The sequence below is a fragment of the Cyrtonyx montezumae genome, unplaced genomic scaffold (genome assembly GCF_038088225.1).
Source record: "Cyrtonyx montezumae isolate F1298 unplaced genomic scaffold, pur_monq_1.0 scaffold_18, whole genome shotgun sequence".
NCBI lineage: Eukaryota > Metazoa > Chordata > Aves > Galliformes > Odontophoridae > Cyrtonyx > Cyrtonyx montezumae.
The window spans coordinates 14,999,213-15,019,480 of record NW_027071914.1 but is presented as its reverse complement, the minus strand read 5'-3'; positions in this window follow the sequence as shown (position 1 = coordinate 15,019,480).

The following is a 20,268-nucleotide window of genomic DNA, read 5'->3' as shown; positions in this document are numbered from 1 at the left end:
GGCGGAACCCGCAGCCCCGAGCTCGGCATCTCCGTCCCGCGGCAGCAGCATCCCGGGCCGGTTCCCCCAGCCCCCCCACCCCCCCTTCTCACCGCCGGCTGCTCGGTGCTGCTCCCCGGGCGGCTCCGCGCTCAGGGTTCCACGGCCCCTGCCCTCTTCATTTCCTCCCGGCTGGTTTTCTTCGGCTGAGGGGGCAGGGAAAGCAACGGCCACTTTTTTTTTCTTTTTTCTTCTCCTTCTTTTTTTTTTTTTTTTAATTTTTCCCCCAGAGAGAAGCTCTGAAGAAACGCTCCTGCTGCTGTGTTTGGTATGGAGGTGAGGCAGCAGAGCTGGAGCGGGAGGGAGGCCACAGGGCTGCAGGGATGAGTTGCAAGGGGTCCAGAACACCGTGCTGCCCCGGCAGTCCAACACCCCTCCTCAAACCCTTTATCCGTTTTAATTTTCCACGGAAAGTTTTGAAGTTTCAGACGCTTTGCTTCCAATATATGTCCCCCTCTTGGGTTTTGGAGAGCCTAACGGGCCATTCTGAAGAGAGCAGCACCCAATCATGCGAGGAGCAGGCAAGCACTGCAGCGAGGACACGGCTTGTGCTCTGCTAAGGACAGCGGGATACACATGCACGTACACCCGGCCCATAGCCACAGCCGAAAACCAAGGACAATGAATATGGAATGGATCAGAAAGATAAATAGCATAAAATCAGGAACAGTCCGGTCCCACACTTGCCATTTGTTATAGAGAGAAGTAGTAAATGGGATTCACATGTCGAGCATTAGCTGGTTGTTAGTCTGTAAGACAATATTAACTTTAGTGCTTGCTGGTTTACTCCAGTTTTCCAAAGGCAGTTCCAGAAGGCACCCAGCCTGTAATTTAGGATGGCACATACTGTGTGAAACAGGCTTTGGCACTGGGGCCTACCAGCACATCAAGGTGATATTAACATAATAAAACGTTTGGAGAGCAAGTAGGAGCTCATAAATTAATGCATTCTACTGTTTTAATGCGAGGAGCTAACAATTCGTTTCCTGTTAGGCTGATCGTCCCCGCTGCAGCCTAACAGCTGTTTTAAAGGTGCTGTGAAATTAAAGAGAGGGAAGACGATTGTCTTTAAATCAATGTTTAATGATGTGTTATTAGGAGAAAAGTCTTCCTCCGGCAGATGTTTACATGCTGAGGATGGAGGGAGCTTCCCTGGCTGCGTGCCTGAGCAGTGGGTGTGATGCCCCCATGTCTCTCTTCAGATGGTGTGGGGTCAGGGGAGCTTGGCTGAGGGTTGGCACTGGGAAAGGCTTTGCCCGGGTCTTCCAGAGGGAACTGAGGAAACTCGTGCAGGATACTGAATGCCCACGAGGTTTTGAGTGGTGGCTACAGACAGGTGAACAGGGCAAAAGGTGAAGACTTCCTACCCATGTTCAGCACAGGTTAGGGCTGCTGGGATCCTTTTTCTGCAAATATTGTAAAGAGATCCCATGCCTCCTTGCCTAGGAGATGATCCTTGCTGGGTAAGAGCGGGCTGGGTGCCTTACGAAGCCCCCATGGAGGTCAAATGAGGCTCAGATAGGTCAGCAGGGCTGAGATGCCTCTAGCCATGCGCTAACAACAGGCTCCAGGTACTAGAAAAATACATGTACCTTTGAGGCAAGATGTGGGAGTGAGCTCTGGAACGTGGTACCTGAAATTATCTGCAAGCATCAATCTGTAGGTGCCCAAGGCTTGTCATTTCTTTTGTGCCTGATCCGAAGATGTATGAATGAGTCACCGTGCCTATGCTTCAGCTTTGGGTTTAAGAGATGGCCGTCATAAAGCTTCCCACCTAGAGAAGACATCAGATGGTTTTAGATGCCAAAAGTACATGAGGGCTTGCACCCGAAGGATGCTGAGGAGCACACATGGTTGCTGGGGGTTGATGGGAAGGTTCACCCACTGCTGGGCACCTCATTGCCAGGTGACCTCCTGCTGCAGGCCAAAGGAGTATCAGATTGTCTCCAGCCCAACCCAAGTTGTTTCCCAAAGGATCACCTCCAAAACCAAGCGTGGTGGTACAAATTGCTCTCATGCAAACAAAGGAACCCCTTGCAAATGCTTACTTTCACCATCACAGATGTTCATTAAAGTCTCTGTTTATTTCCAAATATAGCAAAGAAATGGCTCTCCCACCTCTCCTGTTCCTTCATTCACAGCCTGCCCTGTTAGTGCATCTTTGGAATGGTGTCCAGGAGGCTGCACAGCTTCTCCGGGAGAAATGGAGATGTTTGGAACATGGATTCTAACATTTCTAAACTTCCCAGAAGAGGCAAATTGTAAAGGAGTAAGATTCTGTGCACGCACATTTGCTTTGGAGCCAAATGGAAAGGAGAGCTCAGAAAAAAAAAAAATGACAAATTGTTTGGAAAATGTTGTCCTTCCCAAGGCAGACCTAACCATATGGAGGGAAGGGACTCAATACCGAATTTTTCCCTTTCAATCCTAGTCCAGCAGCCCTCCCATTCACTCTGCTAGGGGATTGCTGTGAGTCAGACCCACAAGATCATCCATTCAAAGCTGGTAATATTTCCAGTACTTCACTGCTCTCCTATTCCCTGCTGAAGCAAGATGGAAAGGGTTCCCCCCTCCCCAGATATATGGTAAGAGCAGTGGGATGGGATCCAGGGCCATGCCCATCTCTGCCTGCAAAGGAAAGGACAGAGCTGCTCCGATGCTCTGAATTAGTGGTGATAGACCTGATTTCTTTCTGGACAGAATGAGTGTTACATTCTGGTCTTGCTGGTTACTTGGAGCACAGAAAGCACGTTGTGCAATGAGGAACTCCTTCACTCCTTTATGTCATCAAACTTACCATCGTTGTCATCTTTAAGTAATAAATAAGCTCAGTATTTCATGCATTCCCAACTACGAATGGTGACATTTGTTCAAGAACAACAGAAGCTGCAGCAGTTGTGTACATCACCAGTTAACAGCAGCGTGCAGAGCGTGCAAGACTTTGAAGATGATGGAGAAAGTTTTTGTGTGCGGTTGAGTTTATCCCCTGGTGACACGCCGCTAACAAGATGCAAAGCAGGGATCACCCACAACAAACAAACACAAACAAACAATGTCTTGTGGAGGGTGGTAAGTCTTAGTTTCATTCTCTTAGGTCTTTAAAAATAATTATAGCCCTGTTTGTGACAACTGGTTGGCCACACTGATTCCAATAAAACTGCTTGTTATTCTTTAGGAGTTACATTTCCTTATACAGTGTGGATGTTGATGGGGGTTGATCTCAATCAATGCAATGCATCAGTGTGTGTCTCTAATTGCATCTCTCCTCCTTGCACGAGCAGTAGTTTTGACTCTGCAGCTTGTGGTCAGCTGTTTACTTGCCAGTTAAGTTGCAACACGTTTAGTGACTTACTAGAGATCTGTCTGAGGACTTACTGCTGCCAAAGAACAGGATCTGGGGGATTTTAGCATTAGTGAATTTACTTAAGGTCTACATGTCGATCCAAGTATCTCTACTGCAGTTATATTTCATGCTCTATAGATTCTGGGAGACGCTGATAAATGACATATATATCTCAAGGATAACACATACCCCGTGTTCTCAAAATGTATCATCACATTTGACTCCAGATGTGCTGCTCATCCCTCAGCTCTGCTTTGCCAGCACAGCAGTGTTGTGCACTTTCAGGGCCCAATGCTGAGTCTTCACGTGCCAACTGTGAGCCTTGGGCATCTGCTCCAACTCTGTAGGCCTTGGTGGGATAAGGGACGCTGTATGGATTTAGATACTCAATTCCACCTCTAGCTGAGAAGCATTTAGATCCATAGAATCATTAAGGCCAGAAAAGAGAGCTAAGATCACCTGTCCAACCATCAACCCATCACCACCACGCTTTGGCTTTAGCAGGGAGTGACTAAATGCCCATTTAAACTTTGTGCTCACTTAGAGAGTAGCAGCTGAGTCCATAGGAGTTCCATCTTTGGGGACCTATCACTGAATGTTTCCTTTGTTTTTCCCTTCGGGGGGGCTTTGAGCTGGGACAGGAGTCAGCAGAGTGGATGGGAACAGAACTGCTTCAGCTCCTGGTGGGACCATCTCCATGTACTATCACTGCTGTATCTGTTACCATTAATGACTTCTACAGTTCTAAAACCATTTGAGTGCCTCGTGACTATCTGAAACTCACCCCTGCCCTGCACATGGGTCCCAAGTGTTAATTTTTAGAGGTGAGCACGCTGGGCTGGGAGGGGCAATGAGATAGGGATTTATTTGGCAGCATTTACACTGTGAGATGATGGATGTTGCTTCCTGGCAGCATCCATGGGGCTTCGTACAAGTGAGAATTGATGGCTTAATATTTTGTTACATTTTCCTACCAGAGTCATTACCTCTTACTTGTGGGGATGGATTAAACTGAAGAGGGGGTGCTCAGGGAGTGGCTGTCCTGTGCTGGCCTTGAGCTACCCCTGGGTGCAGTGGGGCTGTGCCTCTCCCCCCTGCTCTGCCTCCTGCATCCTCCCCTTGCTGCCCTGCACAGAAATTCTGGCTTGCACAGAGCAACTCTTTTCAAGGGAGCTGTAGGGAACAATAAGGTCTAAAGGTATTAAAGGGCTGAACCCTGTCCTGCTGAAACACCGTGGATCTAAACCAAAAATGCTTGTAGCAATGAGAAAGCAAGTGAACGAGCTTGCGTGCAAACGTGTTTAGAAAACCAATGAATTGTCCTTGTGCATATCTTCAAAATACCTTCAGCATTTTTGCTTTCCCAAAGGGACCATCTATAGCAGAAGACTAACCTGGAATCCTCCCAGCAACGGGGCTGATCACACGATAATCACCAGACCTGGGTACCAGGTCAAAATTACACACCCACATGGAACGTGTTCGCAGAAGAGAAGTCCGCATTTGCCTGTGAGCAAGGGAATAAAGGCATTCATCCAGCTCGATGAAACGACGTGAGATCTACGGGGGAAAAGCGCTAAGTATTACAATTATTATTTACTATATATTAATATTAGTTATTCAGAAGATTTGTGTGTGGAGGAAACTCGGAGGATCTGGTCTGGCTCTGTGTGTGTCAGGGCTCTTGAGGGATTTTTTTAGTGTCTACCATAATTAGAGATGAGGACTGAGTGAAACCTTGTGGTTTTAGGTTTTAGTCCACAAAACATGAAGCTCAGCAAACTATTCCCATGTCTTTTTTTTTTTTTTTTTTTTTGGGGGGGGGATGGGGAAAGAATATGAAAATATCTCTCAGAATGTATTTCGACAGTAATTCAGTGGTGTGGCAGGGGTAGAGGCTCTGTAAGAAAGGATCATTTGTGCCTATGAGGGAAAACCATCGCAGAACGAGGTGAGAGTGTCAGATATTTTAGTTCTTCTCCCTCTCCCCATCCCTGAAGGGATAATCCACCTGCTCATCCTGCTCGCAGTGCTGGCTTCGCCTCTATGTTGTTTGCAGTCATGGGTGCTTTGTGTGAAGTTCCACCCCGCTGGGGCTCCCCTTGCTCACCACTCCGTGCCTGCAAAGAGAGCAGAGCAATCCCCACCGACCTGAGGAGGGCTGATTGTCACGCTTTGAAAGATGACACATCCTGCTGGGCGAGCTGCAAAAAATTGCCAGAAAACATTTAAGGTGTGTTTGTATAATTGCTTATTGTATGTCTCGGGATTAGCGAGTGCATTTCGATGTTTAGTTTTAAGGATGAGAGTTTATTCTGCTTTGTGCTTAAGTAAACACTGGAAGCTTGGCTCCTCCAAACCGGATGGGACCTCTGGTTGGCCAGGGCTGCTGTCCTGCCTGGCCCTGACTCATGTCTGATGGGAGATGTGCTGTGGGATCAGTTGGGCATGGAGCTCCCACCCCTCTGCTTCCATATCCCTTCCGCTTGCTTGGCTTTAAGGCCCCAGGAAGTGTTGGAAACATTCCTTCCAAAAAGCCTCAGCTCTTCAAAGACAGCATCCACACACCTGCTGCTGTGTGGACTTCACCACATCTTGGCCATACTGGCAGTCCACCATGCGAAACCTCTGGTCCTGTCACCACATATTCCAGCAGCCCTTGGTCGTGGGACACACACTGTGCAATTCCCCACTGGGGAATCCCCAGTGCCTACAACCACTCGCACACCCGCTGTGGTGTGCCAGAGCTGAGCTGTGGTTTGGTCTTTTTTTCAGCTTCAACCTTTATGTGACATATAATAACTCTAAACTGTGTTACAAGCTAAGATTACAAGGTATAACACAGGGTGAAACATGATATGGGCAATAAGGATTCATGAAAGATTTTGTACAAAGGAAGTAACCCACAGTGCATAACCCAGGGAGCCACGCTGGACAGCCTTTAGGATTTGATGGATTATTATCCCTGGGATCCAGTGTTAAAGAGCTTTCATTTATTAGAACGCCCTCGTCCCCCTCCTCCTATGATGCCCCAGCCTCCAAAAGCGCTCAGCAGTGACACTTCTCCCTGCCCACCCCTCTGCCGATGCTCATTGTGTGGGGATCTTGGTGTAAGGCTGAAAGCAGGCAGACCTGCAGGAGAAGTGTGGTACAGCCACGTGGGTTGGGCTCTCCTGCACTCAGGAAAGGCTCATGTGAGTGCTCTGTCTGCTGTGCCCATGTGTCCCAGCCCTGCTGCCCTCCCAGCAGTGCCAGCACCCAGTGCTTTTCGCAATAACTCTGAAAGGTGATATTGTTCCAGTCCTGTTACCACCTGATGCTGCTGAGCATCCCCAATCCCATAATTACAGTGCAAAGGCAGTGACTCACATCCCTGTGAATGGCTCTTCCAGATGCTTTCCTCTTTTTGGTGACTGACTCTTCCCCATCGAGGCTCAATGGGAACTCTCCTGTCGAAATGAGTGTGCATCGGATTTCCTGGGTAGAGTCACTGGTTTGAGTGGTACAAGGGTGTCCCAGCTCTGACCCACGTAATGCTTTCATGCTGAGCTGAGATTAATCCCTGTTGCCTTCATGACAAAATAGGCAACAAAAGAAGAAGGATACTGTGAGTTTGCTGGGAAGAATCCCATTCTTCTTCATTGTCTTTTTCTTTTTCTTTCTTTTTTTTTTTTAATTTCCTCCAGTGTTTCATTTGGATCAGTTTCTTTTCCATTTCTCCATTCCGTTCTACCTAACAACAAATGTATAAACTGTACAAAAATTGCCTACGTCCACTCTTCTTCGGTTTTTTTTTTTTTTAATTTTGTTTTGAAGTGTGGTTCGTATTTGCTTCGGTTGGAGTATGGGAGAAGTGGCAGTGTCCTGAAGGTGAGAGGTGGGACCCACAGAGCAGAGCACGTCCCCAGTCTGAACACAGTGACACTCCTGGCAGGGCAGGGAACTGGCAACCACTTTGGTCTGTGACAAAGGGAGCATCATGCTTGAAGCATGCAGTGCTCGATAAGATATTCCTTCAGTAGACACAGAAAGGAAATAACCTTGGAGGCCAGAGGTAGGAATTACATTCTCCATTACGCCTGGCAGCACATAGCCCAGGGTTTAGTCATGGGCAGTCGCAACCATCTGAACTGCTGTGCTCCCGTGGCTGCCTTGGAAGGATTATTCTGCAGCCTAATGCATCTTGTTGTTGGGAAATATTTCCTGATGTTCAGCCTAAACCCTTCCTTTCTTAATCTCATCCCATTACTCTTAGTTATGCCCAATGTATAACTGTAAATAATTCCTCCCCCTCCTTGATGTTTACAGCTTCCAAATACTTGCAGGCTGTTATCATGTCCCCTTCGCCATCTCTGCACATATTTGGTGCTTTTAATCTCTCCTTAGAACTCAGCCCACAGCCCGGGTCCTGCTGCCTTATCACGGAGCCCTGTGCTCCTCCCAGCCCCTTCCCAGCACTGCCATAGCTGTGTTTGGGCAATTGTGTTTTCAACCTATCTTACTCCTCCTCTCCCAGATCCTTTCTCAGCTCCCACCATCCATCCCAGGGGATGGGCATTAAGAAGACGCAGCTTCCCCTTTCCAGGGCGGTGGGACATGCCGAGCTGTGTGCACATCCCATCTCGCCATGCCTTTGTTTTCTCGCCACGAGGAGATGTTAAACTGCAGAGCTTATTTGTAGGATTATCAAAGCTGGTGGCTTGAGGAGAGCCTGAGGGTGTCTGCATTCAGACAAGCCCGCTGCCCACAGCTGTGGGCTGATGCTGTGAGAGGTAGGGGGTGCGGCACGTACCTCCCAGCAGCTGAAACCCGAACTGCTCCCCCAGCACACTGCTGTGGTGTAAATTCACACCCAGAGCTGCTTTCTGACAGCAGGTGGAGGGCAGAGGCCGCCCGGCATCACGTCGATGCTGCTCCCTTCCTGACAAGCTGCCTGCCTCAGGCTGCAGGCTCTTGATGCTCATTGCAGTCATCATGGTATTTTCCCCTGGGTGCACTGCAGTTAATTATTGCTGTGTTGGGTTGCAGCTATCATCTTCCCCTGACCCACAGGGCTTGAGGCGATGACACGACCAAAGTGAGAAGGGAATGGGGAGCCCTGTGTGGTGGGAATGAGGACTCAGGGCAATCCTCTACCAAAGGGACAGCTGATGTCAGTGTGTTGGTGAGGAGGTCTCAGTCCGGGCACCTCCAGTCACCACTGCCCCCTCTAAGGGAAGGCAGCCACGCATTTCCAGTTCTTTTGCTCCAGTTGGTCAGTATTCCTTCCAGGCTTGTAGCCCACTCTCCCCGACCTCAGGTGGCAATTCATTGCAGGAAGTATCTCTGGGATCCCTAGACAAGGGATGCCATAGAAACCATAGAATCATATTATCATTAATGTTGGAAAAGACCTCTAAGTTCATCAAGTCCAGTGAGCAACCCCTTCCTACCGTGTCCGCTAACCGTGCACCCAAGTGCCACATCTCCGCGCTTCTTGAGCACCTCGAGGGATGGTGACTCCCCCCACTTCCCTGGGCAGCCTGTGCCAATGCATGACCACTCTTTCAGAGAATAAATATTTCCTAATATCCAATCCAAACCTCTCCACCCCACCAAAGGCAGCATCATGGGCTGTCACCATGGAGCAGGGCACGAGCAGAGCACAGCTGCATGAGCTCTGTGAGCTGGCAGGGACACTTGGCAGCCCTGTTCAGAGTGGCCATTGCAGGCAGGTGACATGGCAGGTCTGGAAAGCATGTTACCATTCAAAATATTCTGGACAAAACTGGCACCTCCTTGAAATTCTGAAGCTGGGAGTTATGTTGGCAATGGGAGTCACACTGCTGTGTGCTTTGTGAAATGGGTTGTTCATGTTGTGCACACAGGCATTCCAACATGCACTGAGTGTGAAGAGTTTTTGTCACACCTTCCTTTCCTTGATTTTAGTAAATTAATACTATCAGAAATTCACATAGATTAAATGGGCAGTATTTCTTGTTGCATTCCCATGAACAGCTCACTGATTTATATAATGTAACTCAGTATATGGCTGCCTAAATTTGCTGTAACCATGAATTTGGGTAGACATTAGTTAGGCACAGATTTGTACGCTGCTTGCATGGCTGCTGCAGAAGATGCCATTGGGTTTGCTCAACTTCAGGAGCTTTCCTTGCTCTGTGCTGTGCAGTTCATCCTCTCTCCATTTTATGCACCTGGATCCGCTGATATTTGGGACTTAATTCACATTTTTCCCCTTTGCAAGGCAAGGTTTATCTCACGGTGGGGAATTCCACTGCCACCAAGAAGAAAATCGTTTGATGTTGCATGCACCCTGATTTTCCAGAGGTTTTGCTCAGCTGCATGTTTGCACAGCAGAATAATTTCTGCTGCTCTTCCTCGTACCTATTCTTTCAGTAAGAACCGTTTCACTGTGACCTGACAAGCTCGTACTGTTCCAATTGCAACAACTTGCCCATACATATTGTGGCATTGCGTTGAAGAGCTCCCTCATTATTTCAGTGCAGTGTCAAGGCTTGTTCCATTCAAACGTGTTTGTCTTATCAGGGGGGAAAAAACAACCAACTATTTAGAACTGTCGCTGAAGACAATTAATAACATTAAAATGGCACAAAGAAGAACAGTGTGCCGTGAGGAATGCCTTGCTGTTATGGCACTGAGGAGGAAGTGAGGTTCTGTGGCCAGGCTGGAAATGAGCTCTGTGTCCCAGTCTGAGTGTGTGCCCACAATGGGGAGCATTGGGAGTGAGGCAGTGGGGATGGGAGTGCTCCTGGGCTGGCACCTGTGCTTCTGTGCCATCCCTCATCATGGGGAGGTTGGTGAGGACTGAAGACTTTCTCCAGCTCCGTGGCTGTTTGGAAGAACTACGTGAAGCATCTCATAGATGCAGCATTCCTCATTTGTATTTCTTGTTTTCTGACAAAAAGATGAATTTAATATTTTTTTGATCATTTCGATTTCTGTGCTGCTTTAGGGGCTGGCAGGTGGAACAGAGATAACGATTCCAAATCTTCTACCTACAAGGCTTAATTCTTATATCACTAGTACTAATTTGATCCTGACACGGGCTCACTGACATCAGGGGAATTATACTGATGCCATGGGAGTTGTGCTGGTGTCAGCCCCATGGAGCCGTGGAGAGCTGAGGATGTGTCATCCCCCCGTGGCAGTTTTACACCTGCAGAGCCCTGGGTTCGGTTGGTGAGCATGGACTGTCACTTCTGCCTTTTTGCCTCAGGAGCCCATCAGCAAAATGGATGTTGCCGTATCCCATTTCAAAACGCTGCTGCTGGTGATACAAGAATACTCCCAGGCATCTCTTCTGCTGGGTTAATTTCATTTTCAGATGATAAAAGTATTCATTTTCTTTTTTATCTGTCAGGGTATGCTTTGACTTCTAATTGCCGCTTTCAAAACCCCGCTTTGAACCAAATCCGAGCTGTCCCAGTGAACGATGTCAGCTCTAACATCTGAGGATTGAAAGATGCATGCAGTGCCATGGGAGCAGGCCAGTGAGATGGCTTTAGCACTGCTAACAAAAAGCAGGGTGCTCAGTTTTGCTTATTTTGCTCTTGCTGTGGTGTGGTGCACGACCAGGAGCTTTCCACGTGAATGTGAAGTTACCCAGCTCAGCATTCTGTACTTTGGAACCACTCTGAGGTATGCAAAGCCAAACTTTGCTCGTATCAGAAGGTTTATGAAAATTATAGAGGCAGACTTCTTTAGCATTTGGAAGCACAGAGTGTGGACGGACACCCCCAGCTTGCAATCTCCTTGGTGCTCCTGCTTTTTACATGCTGGCTGCTGGGGAACTTCTCATTCTCTGCATCATGTGGGGCTCGCAGGGTCCATCCAGGAGGATTTTGAGACAGAAAGGTCAGGATCCCAAGGAGGAGGAGGTCAACCTGCAGTACTGCCCTTCATAACTCATCAGGGATTGTTTTGATGGACTGAACCAGACATTGTCATGCCACGGGGCATGAGTGCGCTCGTGGTGCCTTGTGAGCCTCTCCTTTCTTTCCTTTGCCTGCAGATATTCCTGGCAGTGGGACATGGAGCTGTTTGCACTATTGATGCTGTGCTCTTGTACTCTTACTAAATGGAGCAGAGTAATTCCCATTGCTCTCAACCTGGATTCTGTTGCCAGCACGCAGTTCATTTGGAAAGCTCTGGTCTGATCACACACATTCAGCACATGCTTTTATAAGTGGTTTCCAGCACTCTCCATAGAAAGAAGGGAAAGGGATTATGATCCTGTGGAGACTTTGGAAAGAACCGAGCATAACCTTGGTGTCCAGGCTAACATTCAAGATCTTCAAGGCTGTGAGCTCTGCTGCTCTTTTGTGCTGCTCCAAGGCAATGCACCAGACAAAGACAATCCGAGGTGGCTAAACTTCTTGTTTCCAAAGACGTCTCCCCACACAGGCCCATCTTGTCATCGGTATTTTGCTGATTGTTCCCAGTGTGTGGAGAGATCTTGCATAAAAGCAACATCTGTTTTTTTCTCCTTTTCTACCATTCCATTCCATTCAATGCATTTTTTTTTCTTCTGAAATGCTCCAAGACAGGATTCCAAGCCTGACATGCTTGGATTTTACTGGGTCCTTTGCACATGTCTCTGGCAACGGTCTCTAACACTAATTATGATGGTTAGCAGAAGTTCAGTACATTTGAACTCACAGCTTAAGTCCCAGAGTTGCCTATCCTACCTGAAACCAAGATTTCTGGACTCCTCAAAGCGAGCATGGCTGCTGAGGAAGCCTGTTGCTGCTTCTCCAACGTCAGGCTGCTTCTCTGTGACCACCCCTTGGAGCCCTGGTGAGCCACCACGTCCACCAGACCCAGCCTGGTTTAAGTCAAAAGAAGCATGAGACAAAACAGGGAATTCCCTGTCATTTTTCCCCAGGAGTCTTGGATGTGCCCTGGGAGAAAGGTGAGAGCTTCCCTCTTGTAGAGATATGACAACATGGTTGCTACCCTGTAGCATTGGGTGCCAGTGTTGGATTACTCAAACCCTCCCTTTTTTGACAACTAGAAAATTTTCCAGTATGTACTGCTGTCCCTGCAGGAAACAGAGTGGCAGCAGCTATTGTACCAGAGATCACTAAATCTTTCAGGAGTTCTGGGTGTTTGGGCTCATGCCCTGAGGTGCATTTCCATCCCTGATTCTGCTGTTGCTCTTTGGTCCTGCAGTAGCTCTGCTGAATCCTTTTCCCAATTTAGATTCCTGTTCCCAGGGGGAGTACACTGCGATCGCCCCTTGCTTCCTTCTGGGAGTCTGTCTGTTTAAGCTTTGAACTTTACAGGAAACATGAGCAACTGCCATAAAATCTCAATCTCCATTGTCTCTGGAACAGCACCGTGCATGCGGTTGATTGCGTATCCAGAGCTCTGGATCTCTGAGGCCTTGTAGTAAGATGATCTGCGTGCTGTCTCTTCCTGGATGCTACAAACAGCTCTGCCTTCTGCTGCAGGTTCAGCCACTGAGGCTCTTGTGCCTGAGGACAGTCCAGGTTTTGAAGGTGTGGTTCTCGAGTTCACCAAGCCTCAGGCCAGGCAGTGCTCAGTCTTGTTCCCTTTCCCACTAGACCATCTGATTACAAATAACCGTGACTGGATGTCGGATGTCGAAAGCCATAATCCCCTGCAAATTGTTTAAAGTCTTGTCCATTGAAATGCAGACCATTATCAGACAGAACAATTTATAGGATTCCATGTCTGGCAAATGCAAATGCAACGTATCCTATGACATGTTTCAATGTCAGATTCTTTGTATTATTGGATAATATTATATAGTTCCAGACTCATGTGAATAATAACCCCAATTATTATGATCTTTGCCAAAACATATAAATAAGTCTATTTTAGACAGCTCAAGTATTTCCTTGTCAAGTTATTTTATTTTTAAGTCCCCCTTTTTACTTTACGAGTTACTTTTCTCTGCATTAATCCAGGAGCAGCACACTGCATCATAATCTCTCCTTTCATTTTACTCTAAATGGCAAAAAGGGGAATAGCACTTCCATGCCCAAAAATCCTTGCTGACGCTTGTGCTGGAGGACTTTGATCAAAATTTGCTGTGAAAGAGATTTTCAAATCTTCTTCCCTTTTGCTGGGATGAACTTTACTATAGCTGGCATGTGCGTTGTGGTGAAGGTATCCTCAGGCAAGATCTACACAGCCAACAGTGGATCAAATGCAGCTGAGATGGATGATGTCTTGTTGCTGTGTTGTTCCTGGGCTCAGTGCTGCATTAACAGGGTCATCATGCTTTGGGTACCCAAGTGACAGGCTATGGGCAGTAGGATGTGCTTTATAGAGTCGTCTATGTTTTGCTTGGAGTAAACTCACAGGTCTCAAAGTCCCTCATTTTTCAGTGGAGACATGTTAAGATATTAAAACGCTGTTTGCAGCCATTCGGCTCTATCCACAAGCACTGTAGATCTTTGGGGTTTGTTTGGCAGAGGATTGTGCTAAGTATAAGGATTTATTACCTGTTTTGCACATGCATGCTATTCCTTATTCTACCAGTAAATAATGAGGATGGAAGAACTGCAATTCAAATTCTCACTGAAATTTGGTTCATGGCTTCTTATTGGGTAGCTGCTCTTGGAAGTACAACTCATTCCTGTGCTTGGGCAGCTAAACAGGGAGCAAGAAGTGTGCATTACCAGGCATCTCTGTTTGAAGAGGTAGAGTGCACAAACATTTCCATGAACCTTACTCTCACATGGAGAAAAACACAACCAGAGGACAAAAATGAAAAAGGAAAATGGTGTCAAAAACGCTGCAAGCGTAACCCAGAGTAGTGCTGTAACATCAAGGTGACTTAGGGCAGCTCTGGTTCAACATGGGAGGAGCTGAATGAGCTGAAATGGGTAGGATTGCCTGTAGGGTTGTACATGGGAGGGTAGGCCCAGATCTTACAGCATGAGGAGAGGGCAGAGGTTAGGAACCCAGTGGAATTGTAGCTCTGCAAGAAAATGTGCCCACTGTGGGAAGGGATAGCTTTCCTCATATCAAAACCAGCCTAGTCTTCCAGGGCTTGGCTGTGATCTTTTCTTGCTGTGGACTCAGGTAATCCTTAGCTCCGTTTGGGTTCCTGCTGGCTGGGGAGGGTATGTTTTCAAACAGCATTAGTGGAAATTTTGTATCAGGGCTTTCTGAAAACCCTGGATCTGACAGCTTGAAGGTCAGGCTGCTGCACGATTTCCGTGGACACGTCCTCTTTTTCTGTGTGGAAATTTTAGATTGCTGGAATTAGGGAATGTTACGTATTTATCCAGGATTTCCAGCATCTGGTGCCTGGTGGGAACAGCAACTCTGCCTGTCTGCTGCTGACTTCCTCCATCTGCAAAGCACAGGGTTCACTTTTGCAGCTCCAGGATTGCCCGATGCCACAGAACAACTGAGAGCATTAACTCCTTGGGAATGGCCATTGCTTTTATTCGTAGAGCTCACCATTTTCTGCCACTGTCCAGAGTGGGCTTTATTCCCTGGTAAATTCTCGAAGAGAAAAGGTTTCCAGTTTTCCCTGCAGATGGTAGCTCACTATGGGGGAGTTAAGCTGAACCAAGCAATTAGGGATGGGAAGAAAACTGGTTTCAGGAGAACTGGTGTTAAATTTATGCTGCAGTTGGCAGAAGGCTGTGATGCTGGAACCAACCACAAATTGGCTCAGCGGATGCTGAGCCATGGAGCTTCCTCAGCCCTTTGGCTCTGTCCTCATGAAGCTATTTCAGCTCTGATCTGAGGAGAAGTGGAAGAATTCCAGAGCATGTCCCACTCCATCCCATGTCCTACCTGCCCTGAACAGTGAGTCACTGCTGGGATGCCACAAGCACCAGTAAGCTGGGTAAGTCAAATCTTCCATTTGTGCAGGGGAGGATCTGAAGTCATCTATTTTGGAAGTATTTAAAAATAAAATCAACACATTTTTCCCCATTTGCCAGATTTCTTCAAAGAAATTTGTTGGACACATATTCAGGTTCTCACAGGGGCACGAGAAGAAGTGTTATTTGAATGAGTCTATGTATTTTAGTTTATCAAAACTCTGCTCATTCTATACATTTGACAAAAAAAAAATTGAAAAATGGAATAGGGAAAAATGAAGTTTTTCATCCAACATAACTATGTCCAATACAACATCCAATTCTTTTTATAGGTTGTCCTAGACAATGAATCAATTCCCCAGTAAGCAGTGGTCACTTTTCTTTTTCACTAGACCTGACTGATGGTCTTTCCTATGGGCAGTGACACTGGTTAAATTCAATGGCTTTGCTAATCAGTAATTCACTTATAACTCTGCTGGCTGAAATCTACATTTTGCTTTTCTCAAGACAAAATTTTTCTTTGTAAGAATGTCTTCTATTTCAACACCCAGCTGGATTGGGCTTTCAGATTTGGATGCCCACATTCACTGAGATCACGTTTTTGGAGCCTTGTTGCACATTGTAGGCATTTCCTTGCTGTGGTGGAGCCTAAAGTGGGAGGTTAAAAGAAGAAATCTCCATTCAGAGCCTTCCTTTTCAGTTGACCTTTCCTCCAGCTCCCATTTCAGGTCTGTATCTTGCATTACAATATTTGAACCATCTAGAAAGGTTTTAACCTTTTCCTCAAGTAATGTTGAAAATCACTTGAAAGGGCAGTAAAAGTTTGTCATTTCAGATAATTTATGCTTTGGGTTAAGAACAAGTAGGAAAGTAGGTAGTTTTTGGGTACTTGGAACTTCCAGGAGAACGTTCTGTGTAACAGACTTTTATCCCATTGCTGTGGTTCACCATGAGCCATTCATTTATGCTCCATGGAATCAAAGAGAATCCAGAGGGTTTCAAAGTAATGAAGGTATTCATTGCTAAATATGGGAATTGAAAACTAACACAGTGTTTAAGTGAGACAATAGAAATCTATTTAATGAGCTAAATCTGACCAGAGATTAACTCTCTTCAAGACATTTTCTAATAGGAAAGAAGCAGCAAAGTCACCCAGATCCCTTTGAAAATTTATTGCTGTGCTCAGGAATTCCTTGTACATACCAGGAGTGGGAATCTGAGCAGCAGGCTGTTGTGGCAAGTAAAAAAAATGGTGTTATCTTGATAGCCAGATAACACAGTATCTGCTCACATAAAGTCATTTGGAGAATATTGTTTGTGAAAACCACTTTGCTTTGGATCCATTCCTTCTTCTTTCCGTTTTCTGATAAAAAATCCTAAACACCAAGCAGTTAAAGGCTGCCATAAAACTGAGAAGAAACACTGACACTGGTGCTTTATCATGTTCCATCTGGGAGGCAAGCCAGCTCTTCCTACTTCAAGTTTATTTCTCCTACTCTGCTTTACCTCAGATAATGTCTCATAAACAGTTAAGAGGGTCATTTATAAACGTCTCGGAATGGTTATTGCTCTCATCATGGGCTTTGGATCTTCGTGCTCTCAGCTAGCGAACATCAAGGTAAAAACCCAAACAAATTCCCAGTGCACTGCCTCCTTGGGAATGAGTCCTGCTCACAGGACAGAAAACTTCCTATTTTCTCCGCTTTGTTTTTTTAATTGTAAGACTCATCTCTCAGGTTAAGGCAGGCTTGCTAGCTTTCCAGCCTTGACATACAATGGAGCTTACGCTGAAATTAAGAACTAAAACAGCTAAACTAAGAGCTTAACTTCAACATTTTCACAGAAGAAAATTCAAAACAGAGTGGGCTACCAGGCAGCAAGGTCCCTGGTGGCAACCCACTCATGCTAACCAAGCTTGCATACGTTTTACCCAAGGTTTTGTTCCAGCTCTGTTACATTGAATCCCCTGGTAGCCAAAGACAGCCATCAGGAAGGAGCAGAGCTCTGCACTTCCCCCCTTGCTTGTGCTCTGCTCTGTTGCTGCTCCCCTGCTCATAGGCTGCTTGTAAAACCCAGATCAGTAGGCACACAATATACCCACTGCCTCCATTAAATGCTGCATGCTTATTCCCTGCCCCTGTCGACCAGCAGACAGCTCTCAGGGCTGTGAGTGACAGCAGTGCCCAGTGGGGCAGACTCCAGTGCCCAAGCCATAGGAGAGCAGCACAGTGGCACGCTGGCACAACGCAACCACATTCAAACTTACTGTGAGCAAAAACAGCGTTCCTGTGTCCTGTTTGGAGCTGAGGCAGTGACACGGGCTCTTCCTCGTGCTGTTGTGCTCGGAGAAAACCTCTGCAAGCGTGGTCACTTTGAGAGAAATCAGTGCTTGGCTAATTTCTTGTGACTGTGCTTGAAGAGGCAGGCTGCACAAAGAGACATTTACAATAATCTCTTGTGCTCTCCTAAGGAAAAGAATCCACCTGTGTAATCTTTTAAGTTAAGCTTCCCTCCGGTCTTGTTTAACATTATGAAAATGGCAGCTCATATAATTTTATTACCTGAGCTAAATATGATTCTTTCTCTGTCTTCCAGCTATTTCTCCTAATCCATATCAATAAAGCCACTAGGATGCAATGATTTTATAGGCTGCTGCTTCTTTGTCCTCTTTATTTTATTACTCCAAATGTATTCTCTTTAAATAAACTAATTAATCTTACAATTAGAAACCTAAAGTAGCACTGTCCAATGTAGGAAGGTACACCATAGGCAGAAACAGCAGTGACCAGATATTATTCACTTGTTCTAAGTCTATAACCTTTCCTTGAACAGCAGCAAAAAGAAGAGCTTGCTGGACTGAGAGAAGGAACTGAGGACTCCTGATGTGTTTGATCTGGACCATTTGAGGTCAGGCTATTTGATGACATTCTGCTCTGAGCATCTCTGCTCTTCTTTGCGTTTGGAAGAAGGGAAGAGGAAATGTTCCTCAGATTTATTGAGTCTGGAGCGTTTTAAGCCAGGCAGGCTGGGTGCTACATGAGGATGTTGCAGCTCCAAAGCTCCAGATGCAACAACAGGAAATCAAACCACAGGAGCACAACAAAATAGGAAATGGATTTACTGCAGATATCAAGTAGAACTAAACTGCTCTGAATAATGAGACCCAAAACTGTGACTTCTTGTCTCTAACTTCACCTGTTACTTTGGCTTTGAGCAAATGGGGCATCCTCAGTGTCTTGACCTTCCCTCTGTAAGACTGGGGTGATGAGAGATGTCCACACAACTGAGGTTCCTTCTGAGGTTTTCAATGCACCCTGCAACAGTTACTAACTAATAACTGTGTGTTATTTTTATTTAACCCCCTTAGAAGTCAGTAAGGAACACACTTCGACTTTGTTGTGGTCAGTGTGCTGTCAGTGCTGAAGCTGTGCCATGGTTTGAGCTTCAGCGAGGCAAAATCAACACAATAGATGCCAGTTCAGGCAGGGCGTATTGGTTGTCCCCTACATACAAGGAAAATAAATGACCGTAAAGATTGCTAAGTCACACTGTCTGTATTGATGTTCTGTGTCGGCAGAGATTCCAATATGGGATCTCTGTGATTTAAAAAGAAAATTAAACGCTCCACCTAATTATAGGTCTGGGCACATATAGTTGCCTTTGAGTATTTGCAGCTGTCAGGTTCAAATATTTCTAATAACTGCGGCTGTGACATTTGTTCAACAGATGAGGTAAGAATAAAAAAGATAAAGGGGCACCAGCCTGGTTTCAGGAATGGAAAGAAGATCAGATACATCACTGGATGCCACGGAACACTGTAACATAAGTTTGAAGATGGGCTTGAACACACCAGATTTTGCAACCAAAATAAGATAGCAGGTGGCACGGTAGCAACTCTGGAAAACAACACGGGAAAACACCTCATGGAGGAAATGGGAAGAATGTGTTGCTCCACGTCCAGACCTGTGATGTCTGAATGTCAAGGTGTCTCTCAGGAGGGTTTAAGATCCTGGAGCACCTTGTGTCATTTTCCCATGGGGAGCAAAACTTGTGTGTTTCTCCTCTGTGCTGATGTTTCAGGAACACTCTATCCCTGTCTTGCATAGCTGATTTTCTTTTTTTCTTTTTCTCCTTGCAAATAATTTCTTACACATTCCCATCCTCTACTGCTGTGATACGCTGTGTGTAAGCCACGAGGTAATGACAGAAATATCGTTCTGCAAAGACTTCCACCGAGAATTCCCATCATGACATTGCTGACAGGGGATACCTTAAAAAGAAAGCACTGTAAGGAAAAACACATGTTTGGGTTTCTTCGGGGGGAGGGGGGTGAAGGCGAAGAAGGAGGAAAGATTAGGAGACTATTCTCAATGTGTCTTAGATCTATAATCTTTGCTGCAGAATCCAACTGTGCAGATCTATCAAGTTCAGCCATGCTTGAGTATACCACACAGGTGGATGGTTTAATCTTGACAGTTGAGCTCCCAACTGAAAGGAGGCAGAAGGAATGAGATGAGAGAACATGCTGAAACCTGTTCGGCTCCCAGCCGGGCTTTGGGGCTGTGCTGCTGGATAACTCTATTACTTGTAAAACAAAGGCACAGCGATGGGTGGCTCCTTCACTCGTAGGCACTGCATTGGTTTTCCTACAGCAGTTGCAAAATAGCAAGGACCCTCCCACCTGACAATATAAAGGAGTCGGGTGCAGCTCTGCCCTGATAAGGAAGAAATAGCAATGCGGATGTGCCCGAGGAGAAATAAAGGCTGAATGCAGCTGAGATACTCGAGTGCAGCGTGTGTTTTGTGGAGGAATTACAATATACCCAAGAGCTGTGTATTTTGAGCTGGATCTTCAAATCTGCACAGGTCGTGCATCCATGGAGTTCGTGTCTCGTATATACGACGAGTCGAAGCATCCAGTTCTCAGCAGGAATATTTCAGAGCTGCCACACATCCAAAACGCAGTGGGTTTGGATGCAAGTTGCGTTTCTCCTGCAAACTTCTAGCCACGTATGTAAAGATAGCATGGCTTGGGTTAACATTAGGGAAGAGAAA